The following is a 12,500-nucleotide window of genomic DNA, read 5'->3' as shown; positions in this document are numbered from 1 at the left end:
GCAGTGTTGGGCCTGGTTAGTACTTGGATGGGAGACCACCTAGGAATACCAGGTGCTGTAGGTAATTTTATACTGCCATAACATTCTTTTCTATTACATTTTACATTTAATTTTTTCAACTTATCAATGAATTTCCTTGAGTTAAGAAGTAATAGAGGTCTAAAGTTAATGCTTTTGAGCACCTACAGCCAATCCACACTGGACTTAACCAATCTTGTCTGATCTTGGTAGCTATGCAGTGTTGGGCCTGGTCAGTACTTGGATGGGAGACCACATGGGAAAACCAGGTGCAGTAGGTAATTTTATACTGCCATAACATTCTTTTCTATTACATTTTACATTTAATTTTTTCAACTTATCAATGAATTTACTTGAGTTAAGAAGTAATAGAGGTCTAAAGTTAATGTTTTTGAGCACCTACAGCCAAACCACACTGGACATGCCCAATCTCGTCTGATCTTGGAAGCTATGCAGTGTTGGGCTTGGTTAGTACTTGGATGGGAGACCATCTAGGAATACCAGGTGCTGTAGGTAATTTTATGCAGCCATAATTTTCTTTTCTATTACATTTTACATTTATTTTTTCAACTTATCAATGAATTTACTTGAGTAAAGAAGTAAAAGAGGTCTAAAGTTAATGTTTTTGAACACATACAGCCAAACCACACTGGACATGCCCAATCTTGTCTGATCTTGGAAGCTATGCAGTGTTGGGCCTGGTTAGTACTTGAATGGTAGACAATCTGGGAATACCAGGTGCTGTAGGTAATTTTATACTGCAATAACAGTCTTTTCTATTACATTTTACATTTAATTTTTTCAACTTATCAATGAATTTACTTGAGTTAAGAAGTAATAGAGGTCTAAAGTTAATGCTTTTGAGCACCTACAGTCAAACCACACTGGACATGCCCAATCTCATCTGATCTTGGAAGCTATGCAGTGTTTAGGCCTGGTTAGTACTTGGATGGGAAACCACCTAGGAATCCGAGGTGCTGTAGGTAATTTTATACTGCCATAACAGTCTTTTCTATTACATTTTACATTTAATTTTTTCAACTTATCAATGAATTTACTTGAGTTAAGAAGTAATAGAGGTCTAAAGTTAATGCTTTTAAGCACCTACAGCCAAACCACACTGGACATGCCCAATCTAGTCTGATCTTGGAAGCTATGCAGTGTTGGGCCTGGTTAGTACTTGGACTGGAGACCACCTGGGAATACCAGGTGCTGTAGGTAATTTTATATAGCCATAACATTCTTTTTTATTACATTTTACATTACATTTTTTCAACTTATCAATGAATTTACTTGAGTTAAGAAGTAAAAGAGGTCTAAAGTTAATGTTTTTGAGTGCCTACAGCCAAACCACACTGGACATGCCCAATCTTGTCTGATCTTGGAAGCTATGCAGTGTTGGGCCTGGTTAGTACTTGAATGGTAGACAACCTGGGAATACCAGGTGCTGTAGGTAATTTTATACTGCAATAACATTCTTTTCTATTAAATTTTACATTTAATTTTTTCAACTTATCAATGAATTTACTTGAGTTAAGAAGTAAAAGATGTCTAAAGTTAATGTTTTTGAGCACCTACAGTCAAACCACACTGGACATGCCAAATCTCATCTGATCTTGGAAGCTATGCCGTGTTGGGCCTGGTTAGTACTTGGATGGGAGACCACCTAGGAATCCCAGGTGCTGTAGGTAATTTTATACTGCCATAACAGTCTTTTCTATTACTTTTTACATTTAATTTTTTCAACTTATCAATGAATTTACTTGAGTTAAGAAGTAATAGAGGTCTAAAGTTAATGTTTTTGAGTACCTACAGCCAAACCACACTGGACATGCCCAATCTCATCTGATCTTGGAAGCTATGCAGTGTTGGGACTGGTTAGTAATTGGATGGGAGACTACCTTGGAAACCCAGGTGCTGTAGGTAATTTTATACTGCCATAACATTCTTTTCTATTACATTTTACATATAATTTTTTCAACTTATCAATGAATTTACTTGTGTTAAGAAGTAATAGCGGTCTAAATTTAATGCTTTTGAGCACATACAGCCAAACCATAGTGGACTTGCCCAATCTCGTCTGATCTTGGAAGCTATGCAGTGTTGGATCTGGTTTGTACTTGGATGGGAGACCACCTGGGAATACCAGGAGCTATAGGTAATTTTAGACAGCCAAAACATTCTTTTCTATTACATTTTACATTTCATTTTTTCAACTTATCAATGAATTTACTTGAGTTAAGAAGTAAAAGAGGTCTAAAGTTAATGTTTTTGAGCACCTACAGCCAAACCACACTGGACATGCCCAATCTCGTTTGATCTTGGAAGCTATGCAGTGTTGGGCCTGGTTAGTTCTTGGACGGGAGATCACCTGGGAATACCAGGTGCTGTAGGTAATTTTATATAGCCATAACATTCTTTTCTATTACATTTTACATTACATTTTTTCAACTTATCAATGAATTTACTTGAGTTAAGAAGTAAAAGAGGTTTAAAGTTAATGTTTTTGAGTGCCTACAGCCAAACCACACTGGACATGCCCAATCTCGTCTGATCTTCGAAGCTATGCAGTGTTGGGCCTGGTTAGTACTTGAATGGTAGAGAACCTGGGAATACCAGGTGCTGTAGGTAATTTTATACTGCAATAACATTCTTTTCTATTAAATTTTACATTTAATTTTTTCAACTTATCAATGAATTTACTTGAGTTAAGAAGTAAAAGATGTCTAAAGTTAATGTTTTTGAGCACCTACAGTCAAACCACACTGGACATGCCCAATCTCATCTGATCTTGGAAACTATGCAGTGTTGGGCCTGGTTAGTACTTGGATGGGAGACCACCTAGGAATCCCAGGTGCCGTAGGTAATTTTATACTGCCATAACAGTCTTTTCTATTACTTTTTACATTTAATTTTTTCAACTTATCAATGAATTTACTTGAGTTAAGAAGTAATAGAGGTCTAAAGTTAATGCTTTTAAGCACCTACAGCCAAACCACACTGGACATGCCCAATCTCGTCTGATCTTGGAAGCTATGCAGTGTTGGGCCTGGTTAGTACTTGGACTGGAGACCACCTGGGAATACCAGGTGCTGTAGGTAATTTTATATAGCCATAACATTCTTTTTTATTACATTTTACATTACATTTTTTTAACTTATCAATGAATTTACTTGAGTTAAGAAGTAAAAGAGGTCTAAAGTTAATGTTTTTGAGCGCCTACAGCCAAACCACACTGGACATGCCCAATCTCGTGTGATCTTGGAAGCTATGCAGTTTTGGGCCTGGTTAGTACTTGAATGGGAGACCACCTGGGAATACCAGGTGCTGTAGCTAATTTTATACTGCCATAACATTCTTTTCTATTAAATTTTAATTTAATTTTTTCAACTTATCAATGAATTTACTTGAGTTAAGAAGTAAAAGATGTCTAAAGTTAATATTTTTGAGCACCTACAGTCAAACCACATTGGACATGCCCAATCTCGTCTGATCTTGGAAGCTATGCAGTGTTGGGCCTGGTTAGTACTTGGATGGGAGACCACCTGGGAATACCAGGTGCTCTAGGTAATTTTATATTGCCATAACATTCTTTTCTATTACATTTTACATTTAATTTTTTCAACTTATCAATGAATTTACTTGAGTTAAGAAGTAATAGAGGTCTAAAGTTAATATTTTTGAGCACCTACAGCCAAACCACACTGGACATGCCCAATCTTGTCTGATCTTGGAAGCTATGCAGTGTTGGGCCTGGTTAGTACTTGGATGGGAGACCACCTAGGAATACCAGGAACTGTATGTAATTTTATGCAGCCATAACATTCTTTTCTATTACATTTTACATTTAATTTTTTCAACTTATCAATGAATTTACTTGAGTTAAGAAGTAAAAGAGGTCTAAAGTTAATGTTTTTGAGCACCTACAGCCAAACCACACTGGACATGCCCAATCTCGTCTGATCTTGGAAGCTATGCAGTGTTGGACCTGGTTAGTACTAAGATGGGAGACCACCTAGGAATCCCAGGTGCTGTAGGTAATTTTATACTGCCATAACAGTCTTTTCTATTACATTTTACATTTAATTTTTTCAACTTATCAATGAATTTACTTGAGTTAAGAAGTAATAGAGGTCTAAAGTTAATATTTTTGAGCACCTACAGCCAAACCACACTGGACATGCCCAATCTCATCTGATCTTGGAAGCTATGCAGTGTTGGGACTGGATAGTAATTGGATGGGAGACTACCTTGGAAACCCAGGTGCTGTAGGTAATTTTATACTGCCATAACATTCTTTTCTATTACATTTTACATATAATTTTTTCAACTTATCAATGAATTTACTTGTGTTAAGAAGTAATAGCGGTCTAAATTTAATTCTTTTGAGCACATACAGCCAAACCACACTGGACATGCCCAATCTCGTCTGATCTTGGAAGCTATGCAGTGTTGGGCCTGGTTAGTACTTGGACGTGAGACCACCTGGGAATACCAGGTGCTGTAGGTAATTTTATTTAGCCATAACATTGTTTTCTATTACATTTTACATTACATTTTTTCAACTTATCAATGAATTTACTTGAGTTAAAAAGTAAAAGAGGTCTAAAGTTAATGTTTTTGAGCGCCTACAGCCAAACCACACTGGACATGCCCAATCTCGTCTGATCTTGGAAGCTATGCAGTTTTGGGCCTGGTTAGTACTTGAATGGGAGACCACCTGGGAATACCAGGTGCTGTAGGTAATTTTATACTGCCATAACATTCTTTTCTATTAAATTTTAATTTAATTTTTTCAACTTATCAATGAATTTACTTGAGTTAAGAAGTATAAGATGTCTAAAGTTAATGTTTTTGAGCACCTACAGTCAAACTGCACTGGACATGCCCAATCTCATCTGATCTTGGAAGCTATGCAGTGTTGGGCCTGGTTAGTACTTGGATGGGAGACCACCTGGGAATACCAGGTGCTGTAGGTAATTTTTTACTGCCATAACATTCATTTCTATTACATTTTAAATTTAATTTTTTCAACTTATCAATGAATTTACTTGAGTTAAGAAGTAATAGAGGTCTAAAGTTAATGTTTTTGAGCATCTACAGCCCAACCACAGTGGACATGCCCAATCTCGTCTGATCTTGGAAACTATGCAGTGTTGGGCCTGGTTAGTACTTGGATGGGAGACAACCTGGGAATACTAGGAGCTGTAGGTAATTTTCTACTGCCATAACATTCTTTTCTATTACATTTTACATTTAATTTTTCAACTTTTCATTGAATTTACTTGAGTTAAGAAGTAAAAGAGGTCTAAAGTTAATGTTTTTGAGCACCTACAGCCAAACCACACAGGACATGCCCAATCTCATCAGATCTTGGAAGCTATGCAGTGTTGGGCCTGGTTAGTACTTGGATGGGAGACCACCTGGGAATACCAGGTGCTGTAGGTAATTTTATATAGCCAAAACATTCTTATCTATTACATTTTACATTACATTTTTTACAACTTATCAATGAATTTACTTGAGTTAAGAAGTAATAGAGGTCTAAAGTTAATGCTTTTGAGCACCTACAGCCAAACCACACTGGACATGCCCAATCTCGTCTGATCTTGGAAGCTATGCAGTGTTGGGCCTGGTTAGTACTTGGACTGGAGACCACCTGGGAATACCAGGTGCTGTAGGTAATTTTATATAGCCATAACATTCTTTTCTATTACATTTTACATTACATTTTTTCAACTTATCAATGAATTTACTTGAGTTAAGAAGTAAAAGAGGTCTAAAGTTAATGTTTTTGAGCGCCTACAGCCAAACCACACTGGACATGCCCAATCTCATCTGATCTTGGAAGCTATGCAGTGTTGGGATGGTTAGTACTTGTATGAGAGACCACCTGGGAATACCAGGAGTTGTAGGTAATTTTATGCTGCCATAACATTCTTTTCTATTACATTTTACATTTCATTTTTCAACTTATCATTGAATTTACTTGAGTTAAGAAGTAAAATAGGTCTAAAGTTAATGTTTTTGAGCACCTACAGCCAAACCACACTGGACATGCCCAATCTCGTCTGAATTTGGAAACTATACAGTGTTGGGCCTGGTTAGTACTTGGATGGGAGACCACCTGGAAATACCAGGTGCTGTAGGTAATTTTATGCTGCAATAACATTCTTTTCTATTACATTTTACATTTAATTTTTTCAACTTATTAATGAATTTACTTGAGTTAAGAAGTAATAGAGGTCTAAATTTAATGCTTTTGAGCACCTACAGCCAAACCACACTGGACATGCCCAATCTCGTCTGATCTTGGAAGCTATGCAGTGGTGGGCCTGGTTAGTACTTGGATGGGAGACCACCTTGGAATACCAAGTGCAGTAGGTAATTTTATGCACCCATAACATTCTTTTCTATTACATTTTACATTTAGTTTTTTCAACTTATCAATGAATTTACTTGAGTAAAGAAGTAAAAGAGGTCTAAAGTTAATGTTTTTGAGCACCTACAGCCAAACCACACTGGACATGCCCACTCTAGTCTGATCTTGGAAGCTATGCAATGTTGGGCCTGGTTAGTACTTGGATGGGAAACCACCTAGGAATCCCAGGTGCTGTAGGTAATTTTATATAGCCATAACATTATTTTCTATTACATTTTACATTACATTTTTTCAACTTTTCAATGAATTTACTTGAGTTAAGAAGTAATAGAGGTCTAAATTTAATGCTTTTGAGCACCTACAGTCAAACCACACTGGACATGCCCAATCTCATCTGATCTTGGAAGCTATGCAGTGTTGGGCCTGGTTTGTACTTGGATGGGAGACCACCTGGGAATACCAGGTGCTGTAGGTAATTTTATACTGCCAAAACATTCTTTTCTATTACATTTTACATTTAATTTTTTCAACTTATCAATGAATTTACTTGAGTTAAGAAGTAAAAGATGTCTAAAGTTAATGTGTTTGAGTACCTACAGTCAAACCACACTGGAAATGCCCAATCTCATCTGATCTTGGAAGCTATGCAGTGTTGGGCATGGTTAGTACTTGGATGGGAGACCACCTAGGAATCCCAGGTGCTGTATGTAATTTTATACTGCCATAACAGTCTTTTCTATTACTTTTTACATTTAATTTTTTCAACCTATCAATGAATTTACTTGAGTTAAGAAGTAATAGAGGTCTAAAGTTAATGCTTTTGAGCACCTACAGCCAAACCACACTGGACATGCCCAATCTCGTCTGATCTTGGAAGCTATGCAGTGTTGGGCCTGGTTAGTACTTGGACTGGAGACCACCTGGGAAAACCAGGTGCTGTAGGTAATTTTATATAGCCATAACATTCTTTTCTATTACATTTTACATTACATTTTTTCAACTTATCAATGAATTTACTTGAGTTAAGAAGTAAAAGAGGTCTAAAGTAAAAGTTTTTGAGCGCCTACAGCCAAACCACACTGGACATGCCCAATCTCGTCTGATCTTGGAAGCTATGCAGTTTTGGGCCTGGTTAGTACTTGAATGGGAGACCACCTGGGAATACCAGGTGCTGTAGGTAATTTTATACTGCCATAACATTCTTTTCTATTAAATTTTAATTTAATTTTTTCAACTTATCAATGAATTTACTTGAGTTAAGAAGTAAAAGATGTCTAAAGTTAATATTTTTGAGCACCTACAGTCAAACCACACTGGACATGCCCAATCTTGTCTGATCTTGGAAGCTATGCAGTGATGGGCCTGGTTAGTACTTGGAAGGGAGACCTCCTGGGAATACCAGGTGCTCTAGGTAATTTTAGACTGCCATAACATTCTTTTCTATTACATTTTACATTTCATTTTTCAACTTATCATTGAATTTAGTTGAGTTAAGAAGTAAAAGAGGTCTAAAGTTAATGTTTATGAGCACCTACAGCCATACCACACTGGACAAACCCAATCTCGTCTGAACTTGGAAGCTATGCAGTGTTGGGCCTGGTTAGTACTTGGATGGGAGACCACCTGGGAATACCAGGTGCTGTAGGTAATTTTATACTGCCATAACATTCTTTTCTATTACATTTTACATTTAATTTCTTCAACTTATCAATGAATTTTCTTGAGTTAAGAGGTAATAGAGGTCTAAAGTTAATGTTTTTGAGCACTTACAGCCAAACCACACTGGACATGCCCAATCTCGTCTGATCTTGGAAGCTATGCAGTGTTGTGCCTGGTTAGTACTTGGATAGGAGACCTCCTGGGAATACCAGGAGCTGTAGGTAATTTTATACTGCCATAACATTCTTTTCTATTACATTTTACATTTCATTTTTGAACTTATCATTGAATTTACTTGAGTTAAGAAGTAAATGACGTCTAAAGTTAATGTTTTTGAGCACTTCCAGCCAAACCACAGTGGACATGCCCATTCTTGTCTGATTTTGGAAGCTATGCAGTGTTGGGCCTGGTAAGTACTTGGATGGGAGACCACCTGGGAATACCAGATGCTGTAGGTAATTTTATACTGCCATAACATTCTTTTCTATTACATTTTACATTTAATTTTTTCAACTTATCAATGAATTTACTTGCGTTAAGAAGTAATAGAGGTCTAAAGTTAATGCTTTTAAGCACCTACAGCCAAACCACACTGGACATGCCCAATCTCGTCTGATCTTGGAAGCTATGCAGTGTTGGGCCTGGTTAGTACTTGGACTGGAGACCACCTGGGAATACCAGGTGCTGTAGGTAATTTTATATAGCCATAACATTCTTTTTTATTACATTTTACATTACATTTTTTTAACTTATCAATGAATTTCCTTGAGTTAAGAAGTAAAAGAGGTGTAAAGTTAATGTTTTTGAGTGCCTACAGCCAAACCACACTGGACATGCCCAATCTCGTCTGATCTTGGAAGCTATGCAGTTTTGGGCCTGGTTAGTACTTGAATGGGAGACCACCTGGGAATACCAGGTGCTGTAGCTAATTTTATACTGCCATAACATTCTTTTCTATTAAATTTTAATTTAATTTTTTCAACTTATCAATGAATTTACTTGAGTTAAGAAGTAAAAGATGTCTAAAGTTAATGCTTTTGAGCACCTACAGCCAAACCACACTGGACATGCCCAATATTGTCTGATCTTGGAAGCTATGCAGTGTTGGGCCTGGTTAGTACTTGGACTGGAGACCACCTGGGAATACCAGGTGCTGTAGGTAATTTTATATAGCCATAACATTCTTTTCTATTACATTTTACATTACATTTTTTCAACTTATCAATGAATTTACTTGAGTTAAGAAGTAAAAGAGGTCTAAAGTGAATGTTTTTGAGCGCCTACAGCCAAACCACACTGGACATGCCCAATCTCATCTGATCTTGGAAGCTATGCAGTGTTGGGATGGTTAGTACTTGTATGGGAGACCACCTGGGAATACCAGGAGTTGTAGGTAATTTTATGCTGCCATAACATTCTTTTCTATTACATTTTACATTTAATTTTTCAACTTATCGTTGAATTTACTTGAGTTAAGAAGTAAAAGAGGTCTAAAGTTAATGTTTTTGAGCACCTACAGCCAAACCACACTGGACATGCCCAATCTCGTCTGAACTTGGAAACTATTCAGTGTTGGGCCTGGTTAGTACTTGGATGGGAGACCACCTGGAAATACCAGGTGCTGTAGGTAATTTTATACTGCAATAACATTCTTTTCTATTACATTTTACATTTAATTTTTTCAACTTATCAATGAATTTACTTGAGTTAAGAAGTAAAAGAGGTCTAAAGTTAATGTTTTTGAGCACCTACAGCCAAACCACACTGGACATGCCCAATCTCGTCTGATCTTGAAAGCTATGCAGTGTTGGGCCTGGTTAGTACTTGGATGGGAGACCACCTGGGAATACCAGGTGCTGTAGGTAATTTTATACTGGCATAACATTCTTTTGTATTACATTTTACTTTTAATTTTTTCAACTTATCAATGAATTTCCGTGAGTTAAGAAGTAATAGAGGTCTAAAGTTAATGCTTTTGAGCACCTACAGCCAATCCACACTGGACATAACCAATCTCCTCTGAACTTGGTAGCTATGCAGTGGTGGGCCTGGTTAGTACTTGGATGGGAGACCACCTTGGAATACCAGGTGCAGTAGGTAATTTTATGCACCCATAACATTCTTTTCTATTACATTTTACATTTAGTTTTTTCAACTTATCAATGAATTTACTTGAGTAAAGAAGTAAAAGAGGTCTAAAGTTAATGTTTTTGAGCACCTACAGCCAAACCACACTGGACATGCCCAATCTCGTCTGATCTTGGAAGCTATGCAGTGTTGGGCCTGGTTAGTACTTGGATGGGAAACCACCTAGGAATCCCAGGTGCTGTAGGTAATTTTATACTGCCATAACAGTCTTTTCTATTACATTTTACATTTAATTTTTTCAACTTATCAATGAATTTACTTGAGTTAAGAAGTAATAGAGGTCTAAAGTTAATGCTTTTGAGCACCTACAGCCAAACCACACTGGACATGCCCAATCTCGTTTGATCTTGGAAGCTATGCAGTGTTGGGCCTGTTTAGTACTTGGATGGGAGACCACCTGGGAATACCAGATGCTGTAGGTAATTTTATACTGCCATAACATTCTTTTCTATTACATTTTACATTTAATTTTTTCAACTTATCAATGAATTTACTTGAGTTAAGAAGTAATAGAGGTCTAAAGTTAATGCTTTTAAGCACCTACAGCCAAACCACACTGGACATGCCCAATCTCGTCTGATCTTGGAAGCTATGCAGTGTTGGGCCTGGTTAGTACTTGGACTGGAGACCACCTGGGAATACCAGGTGCTGTAGGTAATTTTATATAGCCATAACATTCTTTTTTATTACATTTTACATTACATTTTTTTAACTTATCAATGAATTTCCTTGAGTTAAGAAGTAAAAGAGGTGTAAAGTTAATGTTTTTGAGTGCCTACAGCCAAACCACACTGGACATGCCCAATCTCGTCTGATCTTGGAAGCTATGCAGTTTTGGGCCTGGTTAGTACTTGAATGGGAGACCACCTGGGAATACCAGGTGCTGTAGCTAATTTTATACTGCCATAACATTCTTTTCTATTAAATTTTAATTTAATTTTTTCAACTTATCAATGAATTTACTTGAGTTAAGAAGTAAAAGATGTCTAAAGTTAATGCTTTTGAGCACCTACAGCCAAACCACACTGGACATGCCCAATATTGTCTGATCTTGGAACTTATGCAGTGTTGGGCCTGGTTAGTACTTGGACTGGAGACCACCTGGGAATACCAGGTGCTGTAGGTAATTTTATATAGCCATAACATTCTTTTCTATTACATTTTACATTACATTTTTTCAACTTATCAATGAATTTACTTGAGTTAAGAAGTAAAAGAGGTCTAAAGTGAATGTTTTTGAGCGCCTACAGCCAAACCACACTGGACATGCCCAATCTCATCTGATCTTGGAAGCTATGCAGTGTTGGGATGGTTAGTACTTGTATGGGAGACCACCTGGGAATACCAGGAGTTGTAGGTAATTTTATGCTGCCATAACATTCTTTTCTATTACATTTTACATTTAATTTTTCAACTTATCATTGAATTTACTTGAGTTAAGAAGTAAAAGAGGTCTAAAGTTAATGTTTTTGAGCACCTACAGCCAAACCACACTGGACATGCCCAATCTCGTCTGAACTTGGAAACTATACAGTGTTGGGCCTGGTTAGTACTTGGATGGGAGACCACCTGGAAATACCAGGTGCTGTAGGTACTTTTATACTGCAATAACATTCTTTTCTATTACATTTTACATTTAATTTTTTCAACTTATTAATGAATTTACTTGAGTTAAGAAGTAATAGAGGTCTAAATTTAATGCTTTTGAGCACCTACAGCCAAACCACACTGGACATGCCCAATCTCGTCTGATCTTGGAAGCTATGCAGTGTTGGGCCTGGTTTGTACTTGGATGGGAGACCACCTGGGAATTCCAGGTGCTGTAGGTAATTTTAGACAGCCATAACATTCTTTTTTATTACATTTTACATTTAATTTTTTCAACTTATCAATGAATTTACTTGAGTTAAGAAGTAAAAGAGGTCTAAAGTTAATGTTTTTGAGCACCTACAGCCAAACCACACTGGACATGCCCAATCTCGTCTGATCTTGAAAGCTATGTAGTGTTGGGCCTGGTTAGTACTTGGATGGGAGACCACCTGGGAATACCAGGTGCTGTAGGTAATTTTATACTGGCATAACATTCTTTTGTATTACATTTTACTTTTAATTTTTTCAACTTATCAATGAATTTCCGTGAGTTAAGAAGTAATAGAGGTCTAAAGTTAATGCTTTTGAGCACCTACAGCCAATCCACACTGGACATAACCAATCTCCTCTGAACTTGGTAGCTATGCAGTGGTGGGCCTGGTTAGTACTTGGATGGGAGACCACCTTGGAATACCAGGTGCAG

At 37.0% G+C, this 12,500-nt stretch overlaps 1 non-coding gene and 51 pseudogenes across 1 annotated transcript; all 52 read left to right on the top strand.

Moving 5' to 3' along the window:
- LOC148463735 (5S ribosomal RNA) overlaps positions 1-64 on the top strand; it is a 119-nt pseudogene extending 55 nt beyond the window's left edge.
- A 116-nt stretch (positions 65-180) lies between these two features.
- LOC148463734 (5S ribosomal RNA) lies at positions 181-299 on the top strand (annotated as a pseudogene).
- Positions 300-415: 116 nt separating this feature from the next.
- On the top strand, positions 416-534 carry LOC148463733 (5S ribosomal RNA; annotated as a pseudogene).
- Positions 535-649: 115 nt separating this feature from the next.
- On the top strand, positions 650-768 carry LOC148463732 (5S ribosomal RNA; annotated as a pseudogene).
- A 116-nt stretch (positions 769-884) lies between these two features.
- On the top strand, positions 885-1,004 carry LOC148463731 (5S ribosomal RNA; annotated as a pseudogene).
- A 116-nt stretch (positions 1,005-1,120) lies between these two features.
- Positions 1,121-1,239, top strand: LOC148463730 (5S ribosomal RNA; annotated as a pseudogene).
- Positions 1,240-1,355: 116 nt separating this feature from the next.
- On the top strand, positions 1,356-1,474 carry LOC148463729 (5S ribosomal RNA; annotated as a pseudogene).
- Positions 1,475-1,590: 116 nt separating this feature from the next.
- LOC148463728 (5S ribosomal RNA) lies at positions 1,591-1,709 on the top strand (annotated as a pseudogene).
- A 116-nt stretch (positions 1,710-1,825) lies between these two features.
- Positions 1,826-1,944, top strand: LOC148463727 (5S ribosomal RNA; annotated as a pseudogene).
- Positions 1,945-2,295: 351 nt separating this feature from the next.
- On the top strand, positions 2,296-2,414 carry LOC148463726 (5S ribosomal RNA; annotated as a pseudogene).
- Positions 2,415-2,530: 116 nt separating this feature from the next.
- On the top strand, positions 2,531-2,649 carry LOC148463725 (5S ribosomal RNA; annotated as a pseudogene).
- A 116-nt stretch (positions 2,650-2,765) lies between these two features.
- On the top strand, positions 2,766-2,884 carry LOC148463724 (5S ribosomal RNA; annotated as a pseudogene).
- Positions 2,885-3,000: 116 nt separating this feature from the next.
- LOC148463723 (5S ribosomal RNA) lies at positions 3,001-3,119 on the top strand (annotated as a pseudogene).
- Positions 3,120-3,235: 116 nt separating this feature from the next.
- On the top strand, positions 3,236-3,354 carry LOC148463722 (5S ribosomal RNA; annotated as a pseudogene).
- A 115-nt stretch (positions 3,355-3,469) lies between these two features.
- LOC148463721 (5S ribosomal RNA) lies at positions 3,470-3,588 on the top strand (annotated as a pseudogene).
- Positions 3,589-3,704: 116 nt separating this feature from the next.
- LOC148463720 (5S ribosomal RNA) lies at positions 3,705-3,823 on the top strand (annotated as a pseudogene).
- Positions 3,824-3,939: 116 nt separating this feature from the next.
- LOC148463719 (5S ribosomal RNA) lies at positions 3,940-4,058 on the top strand (annotated as a pseudogene).
- Positions 4,059-4,174: 116 nt separating this feature from the next.
- On the top strand, positions 4,175-4,293 carry LOC148463718 (5S ribosomal RNA; annotated as a pseudogene).
- A 116-nt stretch (positions 4,294-4,409) lies between these two features.
- Positions 4,410-4,528, top strand: LOC148463717 (5S ribosomal RNA; annotated as a pseudogene).
- Positions 4,529-4,644: 116 nt separating this feature from the next.
- On the top strand, positions 4,645-4,763 carry LOC148463716 (5S ribosomal RNA; annotated as a pseudogene).
- A 115-nt stretch (positions 4,764-4,878) lies between these two features.
- Positions 4,879-4,997, top strand: LOC148463715 (5S ribosomal RNA; annotated as a pseudogene).
- Positions 4,998-5,113: 116 nt separating this feature from the next.
- Positions 5,114-5,232, top strand: LOC148463714 (5S ribosomal RNA; annotated as a pseudogene).
- Positions 5,233-5,347: 115 nt separating this feature from the next.
- LOC148463713 (5S ribosomal RNA) lies at positions 5,348-5,466 on the top strand (annotated as a pseudogene).
- A 117-nt stretch (positions 5,467-5,583) lies between these two features.
- LOC148463712 (5S ribosomal RNA) lies at positions 5,584-5,702 on the top strand (annotated as a pseudogene).
- Positions 5,703-5,818: 116 nt separating this feature from the next.
- On the top strand, positions 5,819-5,936 carry LOC148463711 (5S ribosomal RNA; annotated as a pseudogene).
- A 115-nt stretch (positions 5,937-6,051) lies between these two features.
- Positions 6,052-6,170, top strand: LOC148463710 (5S ribosomal RNA; annotated as a pseudogene).
- Positions 6,171-6,286: 116 nt separating this feature from the next.
- On the top strand, positions 6,287-6,405 carry LOC148463709 (5S ribosomal RNA; annotated as a pseudogene).
- A 116-nt stretch (positions 6,406-6,521) lies between these two features.
- On the top strand, positions 6,522-6,640 carry LOC148463708 (5S ribosomal RNA; annotated as a pseudogene).
- A 116-nt stretch (positions 6,641-6,756) lies between these two features.
- On the top strand, positions 6,757-6,875 carry LOC148463707 (5S ribosomal RNA; annotated as a pseudogene).
- Positions 6,876-6,991: 116 nt separating this feature from the next.
- On the top strand, positions 6,992-7,110 carry LOC148463706 (5S ribosomal RNA; annotated as a pseudogene).
- A 116-nt stretch (positions 7,111-7,226) lies between these two features.
- Positions 7,227-7,345, top strand: LOC148463705 (5S ribosomal RNA; annotated as a pseudogene).
- Positions 7,346-7,461: 116 nt separating this feature from the next.
- Positions 7,462-7,580, top strand: LOC148463704 (5S ribosomal RNA; annotated as a pseudogene).
- A 115-nt stretch (positions 7,581-7,695) lies between these two features.
- On the top strand, positions 7,696-7,814 carry LOC148463703 (5S ribosomal RNA; annotated as a pseudogene).
- Positions 7,815-7,929: 115 nt separating this feature from the next.
- On the top strand, positions 7,930-8,048 carry LOC148463702 (5S ribosomal RNA). Its single transcript, XR_015874383.1, has one exon. It is a non-coding gene; the product is annotated as a 5S ribosomal RNA (ribosomal RNA).
- Positions 8,049-8,164: 116 nt separating this feature from the next.
- Positions 8,165-8,283, top strand: LOC148463701 (5S ribosomal RNA; annotated as a pseudogene).
- Positions 8,284-8,633: 350 nt separating this feature from the next.
- Positions 8,634-8,752, top strand: LOC148463700 (5S ribosomal RNA; annotated as a pseudogene).
- A 116-nt stretch (positions 8,753-8,868) lies between these two features.
- On the top strand, positions 8,869-8,987 carry LOC148463699 (5S ribosomal RNA; annotated as a pseudogene).
- Positions 8,988-9,102: 115 nt separating this feature from the next.
- On the top strand, positions 9,103-9,221 carry LOC148463698 (5S ribosomal RNA; annotated as a pseudogene).
- Positions 9,222-9,337: 116 nt separating this feature from the next.
- Positions 9,338-9,455, top strand: LOC148463697 (5S ribosomal RNA; annotated as a pseudogene).
- A 115-nt stretch (positions 9,456-9,570) lies between these two features.
- On the top strand, positions 9,571-9,689 carry LOC148463696 (5S ribosomal RNA; annotated as a pseudogene).
- A 116-nt stretch (positions 9,690-9,805) lies between these two features.
- Positions 9,806-9,924, top strand: LOC148463695 (5S ribosomal RNA; annotated as a pseudogene).
- A 116-nt stretch (positions 9,925-10,040) lies between these two features.
- On the top strand, positions 10,041-10,159 carry LOC148463694 (5S ribosomal RNA; annotated as a pseudogene).
- Positions 10,160-10,275: 116 nt separating this feature from the next.
- Positions 10,276-10,394, top strand: LOC148463693 (5S ribosomal RNA; annotated as a pseudogene).
- A 116-nt stretch (positions 10,395-10,510) lies between these two features.
- Positions 10,511-10,629, top strand: LOC148463692 (5S ribosomal RNA; annotated as a pseudogene).
- A 116-nt stretch (positions 10,630-10,745) lies between these two features.
- Positions 10,746-10,864, top strand: LOC148463691 (5S ribosomal RNA; annotated as a pseudogene).
- Positions 10,865-10,980: 116 nt separating this feature from the next.
- Positions 10,981-11,099, top strand: LOC148463690 (5S ribosomal RNA; annotated as a pseudogene).
- A 115-nt stretch (positions 11,100-11,214) lies between these two features.
- On the top strand, positions 11,215-11,333 carry LOC148463689 (5S ribosomal RNA; annotated as a pseudogene).
- Positions 11,334-11,449: 116 nt separating this feature from the next.
- Positions 11,450-11,567, top strand: LOC148463688 (5S ribosomal RNA; annotated as a pseudogene).
- A 115-nt stretch (positions 11,568-11,682) lies between these two features.
- Positions 11,683-11,801, top strand: LOC148463687 (5S ribosomal RNA; annotated as a pseudogene).
- A 116-nt stretch (positions 11,802-11,917) lies between these two features.
- LOC148463686 (5S ribosomal RNA) lies at positions 11,918-12,036 on the top strand (annotated as a pseudogene).
- Positions 12,037-12,152: 116 nt separating this feature from the next.
- LOC148463685 (5S ribosomal RNA) lies at positions 12,153-12,271 on the top strand (annotated as a pseudogene).
- A 116-nt stretch (positions 12,272-12,387) lies between these two features.
- Positions 12,388-12,500, top strand: part of LOC148463684 (5S ribosomal RNA) — a 119-nt pseudogene continuing 6 nt past the window's right edge.

Source organism: Taudactylus pleione, unplaced genomic scaffold (genome assembly GCF_031769625.1).
Source record: "Taudactylus pleione unplaced genomic scaffold, aTauple2 ptg000967l, whole genome shotgun sequence".
NCBI classification, from domain to species: Eukaryota; Metazoa; Chordata; class Amphibia; order Anura; family Myobatrachidae; genus Taudactylus; species Taudactylus pleione.
The sequence above is the reverse complement of the archived record's forward strand: the minus strand, read 5'-3'. Positions and strand labels throughout refer to the sequence as shown.